The 7,913-nt window shown below is 45.9% G+C and overlaps 1 pseudogene; it reads left to right on the forward strand.

The window, feature by feature from the left end:
• The first annotated feature begins 3,717 nt into the window (after positions 1-3,717).
• On the forward strand, positions 3,718-7,059 carry LOC130108451 (ninjurin-1-like; annotated as a pseudogene).
• Positions 7,060-7,913: the final 854 nt, after the last annotated feature.

Raw genomic sequence — 7,913 nt, forward strand, 5'->3', positions numbered from 1 at the left:
CTGTGCATATATGGAAATGTGGGGTGTCTGCCATGTTTTTAAAATTTAAGCGTTATTAAAGTGGAGGCCTAGATCAGATGCATCTTGTTTTTTTGCACTAACTGCTGCACAGTGATATTGGATCCTTTATATGTAACACCTCTGTCAAGTATTCAACATGGCGGCATCCGGGTGGCGTGGTGGTTTATTCCGTTGCCTACCAACATGGGGATCGCTGGTTCGAATCCCTGTGTTACCTCCGGCTTGGTCGGGCATCCCTACAGACACAACTGTCCGTGTCTGTGGGTGGGAAGTCGGGTGTGAGTATGTGTCCTGGTTGCTGCACTAGCGCCTCCTCTGGTCAGTCAGGTCGCCTGTTCGGGGGAGGGGGAGGGGGCAGAGAAACTGGGGGGAATAGCGTGATCCTCCCATGCACCCCTTCCTCTGGTGAAACTCCTCACTGTCAGGTGAAAAGCGGCTGGCAACTCAACGTGTATCGGAGGAGGCATATGGTAGTCTGCAGCCCTCCCCGGGATCGGCAGAGGGGGTGGAGCAGTGACTGGGACGGCTCGGAAGAGTGGGGTAATTGGCAGGATACAATTAGGGAGAAAAGGGGGGATTTAAAAAAAAAGCATTTTACATGTCTGTTGTGATGGAAGACTTTTGATCCCTAGTTGTTGAGTCAGTAATACGGCGAAAGTACACACCTTTAAAACGCACTAACACCCTTTGAAATTCACTCACTCGCTCCACCAAACTCAACATTTGAACTCAGTTCATTCGGCTGTAAATATTACGTCACCTCGGCCTGGTTTATACGCCAAGCTGAAGAGACAGGAGGTGGAGAAACAGCCCTGCAGATTTGTTGGCGATATCGATAAAAGTTCGGGACGTAACGACCGCACCCTGAGGGATGGACCCTTCCGGCACGTGACCTCACAACAACCATGATCTCACTTCTCTGTTGCCAACTGGGTTAAAGGACTGTTTGCGGAAAAACCTGCATCTACTTGCAAAGCGAGAATAACCCTGGCATGTCACGACAGTGTGCCATTTACGGCATTTGGCACGTGCCACTGTCATGTGACCGGCGTACCGCGTCATTCTGCTTTTCCAGTGACCCAGCGGAACGCGATATTATGAACCCTACATAGCCCTCGCCAAAATCCCGTACCGGATACGTTATTGGTATTATATTAATGTTGATTGTGGATAACTTAGACAGGTTAAATTGTGGGTGTACAGCGTTTCCTTGATGAGCGCTAACCCCATAACAACATATTTTCGCGTTGCTACGGTGGCGCACACGTGACAAAGCCAGAAACGGGATTTTGGCGAGGCCTATGTAGGGTTCATAATATCGCCAGCGGAACATGTTCTGAAAGTGGCTAATTCATTGCTGCTAGTTGTTGGGTAGGGGGGGGGTAGCGGCTCCGAGAGAAAACTAATTCCTGAAGGGCTGTCGGGCAACAGAATGGAGATTCATTTTGCATGTCGTGCTAATACATTTTCTTGCATGCCTCTGCAGTATTCATACGAGGCTAAGCAAAATGCTAAAATCCAAAATAACGAAGGCCCTGCCAAGTGAAAACCTTGGCTGGAGACGTGCGAAAACCCATGTCCCACAAAGCGGAGGCACACTGGGAGAATTAAACACAGCTTGTCGGGTATTTGTAATGGGGGGATTGAAAAAACTAATCGAAATAATTGCTCCACCTGGGTCACTAACATATCCCCCTTTAACCCATTTACTTCCTTCTGTGATAAAGTGAGTGGCTGTAACACGGCCCGTGGGTTTGTTGTGCATCTCTGAAAGGCCTGGCAATTCAGCTGTGCCCTGTGGCAAATTAGAGGTTGCTACTCCTTCCTATCACCAAAAACCCAACATCTTCTCTGCTGCTCCAGCCCTCCGCCCCCACAACAACCCCTCCCTCCGCCTCCCCCCTTGTCTCTATTCCTGGAGCACAGAGAAGATGGTCCAAAGTGGCTCTGTGGTTCAGTTCATCCCTGACACTTTAAAAGCCTGTTCATTCGCAGCTGTGAGGGGCGGGGAGTGTGAGAAAAAGGGGGGAAAAGCTGCATTGTTGAGAGAGAGACTTGACAACGTTGCAGTTCATTTTCAACAGCAATGGTTGCATCTTGACGTGACTAAATCTTTACAGATGGCATTCAGTTGTTATCCAGGCATTGCGCGTAAATAGGCCTGGTAATCAGCTGCAGAGTTTCTTTCCAACAACGGCTTTCATTATTTTAAACTATAGTGCAATTTCTCATTTATCAACCAACACACCTATTAATCCTGCATCCCTGTTGTCCCAGTGCATGTTGGTCTCTCCGAGGTACAGAGTTCATCATGACAGAGGGGACGTGGACGCGGGCTAAAAAAAACATACTCATTACATCATCATCATTTCTCATAATAGATCAATATATAGAGCAAATCATTACTTGCCTAGTATCAAGTGTTGCCCAGAATATAATTTCATAGGATTATATTCACTTTTATTTTTTATTTTATTTATTTTATGTTTTTTTATTTTTATATTTTATTTTATTGTTATTTATTTTATTTTTATTTTATATATATTTTATATTTATTTTATTTTATTTTTATTATTGCTGTTTGATCAAAACATTTACAATCATGATCAGTTTGCTTAGGCTGTTGTCAGTTCATCCTAACCAGGAAATCAATTGTCATCATAATGCCACAGACGAATGACTGTTTATGCCATGTTAATAGTTTATAGTGTAAAGGACAGTGTACATTTTACTTGATAGGTCAACACAATATCACATTTTCTCTATGTGATATAGAAAATTGGGGTCCTCGGAGAGAGGGTTTGTAAAAACTCTGGTGAAACAGAAAGGTTTAGGAGTCATAGAAAGCTTCCCAATAGGACCTGATCTAGTGCTCAGAATAATCACTCACCACCACCACCAGTATGTTTACATACACTAGACAGACCCTTTGCCTTGACTTTGCAATGTCAACAAATAGATGATTGCAGTGCAGTTCAATGGAACCCAATGAAGAGAGTGCAGCTCTGGTTCACAGGAACCCACATGATGACCTCATAACCCAACCACTACAAACATCTTTTCTCTGTCCCTCGTTTTTTCTTACAGTGTTTCTTTTCACAGGAAAATTGAAAGCACACAGGGACCCTGACCACTGTACTCATTTTGAACTATTGCTTGTAATATTGGAATTTAGGAACTGAATCCATTGGAATCTAGCATATGAGCCTGCTTGAATCTGGGAACTGAATCAATTGCAGTCTAGCAACTGAGTCTATTGGCATCTAGGAAATGAATCTATTGCATTTCATTGGAATCTAAAAAAAATAGTCTGTAGGAATCTAGGAACTGAATATATTGGAGTCCGGCAACTGAGTCTATTGGCATCTAGGAAATGAATCTATTGCATTTCACTGGAATCTAAAAAAATTAGTCTGTGGGAATCTAGGAACTGAAGATATTGGAGTCTGGCAAATGAGTCTATTGAAATCTGGGAACTGAATGTATTGCAATCTAGGAGCCGAATCATGGTTTTGTGACGCATTCATTATATTGTAAATCAGACCTCTTGCATTGTAATTAAAATTGAATAGAGTTGTCAGCTTAATGGCTAAAATGTAAAAGTGGAATGTGGCACTTAGCAGTGAAATAAGGAAGTATGCATACTGTATGTGTTCATATTTGCCAGCTCCAAATGGAAAGCCTTACACTCGAACCATGGGTGTCCATGTTCACCATGTCTTAATGGAAGGGTAAGTGTGTCAGTGTCTCTGCCCTGCTAATGGGACTGTTTTCAAAGGTCACCTTTCTGTAATGGCTATATGCTGCACTAATTAGGTCGGGCATGATAACCGTATACTCATTACTAAACAGGAAGACACAATATCCCTGTTAACCTCACTGACGTTTTATGTTGTCTTCCTTTTTAAAGAAAACAAACAGTACAGAACATTACTGTCTTATCAAAACTGATAATCACTGCCAAGCACAGCATCATCGGCGTATTCGGTATCTCTGTTAGCATCTGTCCTCTCATGTACTGCTATGACAACAGGAAGAGCGCTGCAGAGAGCATGCTGGACCTTACTTTGCTGATGGCCAATGCTTCCCATCTGAAGCCAGGGCCGGAGCCAGGGCCAAGCTTCTCTTTCTACACCATTGTTGTTGCCCTGATCAGCATCTCCCTCTTCCTGCAGGTCACCGTGGGGATCCCGCTCATCTCCACGGGTGAGAAAATCAACACTACCCCTGCCATTTTCAGTGTCACAGAGCCTCCTTTGTTTGTCTGGCTTTGTCTGGCGCATCTGTTGACCTTCACTCGCCCTTGGTGTTTCATTTTTTTTGCATCCTTTCCCTATGAGACTCTGCTGTCTTATCATATGCAGCCTCTTACCTGGTAGTAAACCCTCCCTACCACCACCACCACCACCACCACCATCACCATCACTGTCAAGTCCACTGTCTCCTGACAAATGACAAACAACCCATTACCTACTTGACCCTGGCTATAACCATAGCAACCAGGCCTGCCAGCGGGTCAGAGTTCACTGGTCTTAGTGCTGCTGTCAGCACTCATGAGGAGGTGCGGGAGTTTTACGCGAGTGTTTACTGTAGGTGCACATGTATGTATGCGAGCATGTGCACATCCTCATGTCTATGCATGTCCAGGAATAATAATAATAATAATAACGATAATAATAATAATAATAATTTTAAAAAAAAGGATTCTGGTGTGGAGTAAACCTAGAAAAAGGGGGAAAGCATCACGTGTTCCCACATTCAGAATGACTTCAGTGATGTCTGCTTTTGCCAGACATCAACAACAGTGGTTTACAAAAGAGGCTCTTTAAACCAGCAAGATGGATGTGGACAATGAATATAAATGTCGGTTGTCATTTAAAATGCAATTAACTGTCCCGACAGGGTAAACATTGGGTCAGTGATCTTGTTGCTGGGTCAAAGCGCTTCGAGTCAATGCAGCTCCAACAGGATTATATAGAGGACTCCTTTAATTTCATTTGCATCCTGTCTACATCTGTACATCCAGTAGCCCTTCATCCATTAACAGGCTACATCAGCTTAGATGGGGTCATTTTCCTTCCTGGGCGATGCAGATTTGGCACCGGCCAAAGAGATTATTTTAAGGACTTCAATGAAATTATCACTTAAGATTGGCAGTGGAAGGAGCCACTCACCCCAAATAGTATTTGGCTTAGCTTTACTGGTTGAATTTCACTATAAATTTCAGATTGTAGAATATGTTGGCAGGGTTTGAGCCTTTCTTCCTTTCTATTTCAACACAATGTAGTTCAACATGTGATTATGGCACGGAAAATGACGGATGTCCCTGCTAATCCTATGTTAGCTACTATGTCAGCCTCACATTTTGAAAGGATGGGTCGGAAAGAAATTCAGTCAGAATGTGGAAGCTGTCACACAGTCTCTCTCTTTTACCCCATTTGACCCCCAGCTCTCCACTCCCTCATCCCTCAACACCGCAGCACATACCTCATTCTCATCCATGTTCCTCCTCCGTCCCTGCCTCCTCTCAACACACCCCTCCCTCCCTCCCTCCCCGCCCTACCCTTCCTACCCTTCCTCTGCTGGGGCTCGAGCTCTGCCTCTATGTCTATGTAATGGAGCCAGTGGTGCGTGCTGTAAGTGGCCTACATACCACCCACCCCCCCACCACCACCACCACCCCACCCCCACTCCCCGGCAGGTCAGAGACACACACTCAACACAGGCGCACAAGTGGGGGGGTCCTTGCAGCGTTTAACCTCTGCTAATCTGTCACAAACACAAAACCACACACCACACATGAGCACACACACACACACACATACACACATGCACACACACACGCACACACACACGCACATAAACACCATTCAGTAACATCGCCACAGCAGCTAAACAACCCCCACAAATCACATCAGATCACATCACATGACGCCTGCAATTCACAGATGCTGTCACCCTTAGTTTCCCTCATCACTTTCCTCGTCTGGTTTACATACAGGTAATTTCCTCCCTGCAGTAACTTTCTAACCAGACCAGGGGTTCGGGGCGGCCAGATGAAAGTTTGTCTCGACTCAGTCCACAACTTCCTGTGTTGTCTTTTCCGTGTTGCTAAAATCAAATGTTACTTGTCAGTGGACTTCTGCCCAGTGATCAAACTTGCTGTTTAAAGAAAGAGTCAAGCAACTTTCGCTACCAGGCGAAAATGATTAAATGCATAATAGCGGTCTGTGACTTCAGGCTGACAAGAATGGCGATCAGCTAGCTGATGGTGTTTGACTTTGTTGTGGAAGTAATGTGAGTTTTTTTTTTTTTTTTTTTTTGCAAAATTGCAGCCAATGAGGGAAAATAAAGCAGAACGCAAATGAGTTCAGAGAGGAGATGGAAACAACCGGGTGGCACGGTGGCCCAGTGGTTAGCACTGTTGCCTCACGGCAAGAAGGCCCTGGGTTCGAATCCCAGGTCCTTTCTGTGTGTAGTTTGCATGTTCTCCCCGTGTCTGTGTGGGTTTCCTCCAGTTTCCTCCCACCATCAAAAAGACATGCATAATAGGGTTAATACTCCTGCCTGTGCCCCTGAGCAAGGCAATGGAAAGAAGAACTGGAGTTGGTCCCCGGGTGCTGCACGGCGGCTGCCCACCGCTCCTAGCTACACAGCTAGGATGGGTTAAATGCAGAGAGTAAATTTCATTTGTATGTATGTACAAAATGACTAATAAAGAGTATTCTATTCTATTCTATTTTATACAAATAGATAAGACGGAGCATGGTGGAGTATACAATTTGTTTGGATGAATGCGGAATTTTAAAAAAAAAAGAAGATTGAGGTAATTTGCATTTTCACTCATTTGTGTAAGGGCTGGGAGTGTCTACTTCCTGGTTTTGTCCCGAGTGAGCTGGAACCTGAACGATGAGCTAAAGCACTGGAGGTCGAACATGATGGAAAACCTGACCACGGGCCTGGTGTTTATTTATCATTGTGGTGGTCGCTGTCTTCATCACAGCCTTGGGAGTCCAGAGGCCTCGCCGCAGTGACTGAGCAGCGAGAATGAGACACATTCAAGTATATCCCCCGTCCCCATTCGTCTAGAAAGCCCACTTAATCCTTATTCCCTCTCTACTTCTCTCGTGGTCTGGACTTTGTTTTTCTTTCACTTGTCACAGGAGGCCCTTTTGCTCCAATATACTTTGGTGTCATCAGCGTATTTCTGGTCCCCTCGTCTCCCGATGACCTCATCGGTCTCCCCTACCTGACCTATAAACACAATCGCCTCTCTCCAGGCCCCCACAGAAACTTCCACCAGAGCGACAACTCACACAAAACCCCAACTGCTGTTTATTTACCAGAACGCCATTGTCCTCCGCCACCGGTGTGGGGATGGAGAGAACGAGAGAGAAACAGCAGCAGCAGACACAGGGGTCCGTTACGTAAACAACGGGGTATTTGTTCCTCGTGGACAAACAGGAAAGTGGAGACAACAACAACAACAACGGACACGTGACAATCGCTTGTCTGCCTCTTTCAGTGCCCCTGAGTTACCACCAGCGCTGGCCAGACAGAAATGCAACCCCCCCCCAGCCCCCCCACCCCCGGGGGCGTCCGGGTAGCGTAGTGGTCTATTCTGTTGCCTACCAACACGGGGAAGGCGGTTCGAATCCCCGTGCTACCACCAGCTTGGTCAGGCGTCCCCCTACAGACACAATTGGCCATGTCTGCGGGTGGGAAACCGGATGTGGGTATGTGTCCTGGTCGCTGCACTAGCGCCTCCTCTTGTGATCCTCCCACGCGCTACGTCACCCTGGTGAAACTCCTCACTGTCAGGTGAAAAGAAGCGGCTGGCGACTCCACATGTATCTGAGGAGGTATGTTATAGTCTGCAGCTCTCCCCGAAT

Source organism: Lampris incognitus, chromosome 2 (genome assembly GCF_029633865.1).
Source record: "Lampris incognitus isolate fLamInc1 chromosome 2, fLamInc1.hap2, whole genome shotgun sequence".
Taxonomy (NCBI): Eukaryota; Metazoa; Chordata; class Actinopteri; order Lampriformes; family Lampridae; genus Lampris; species Lampris incognitus.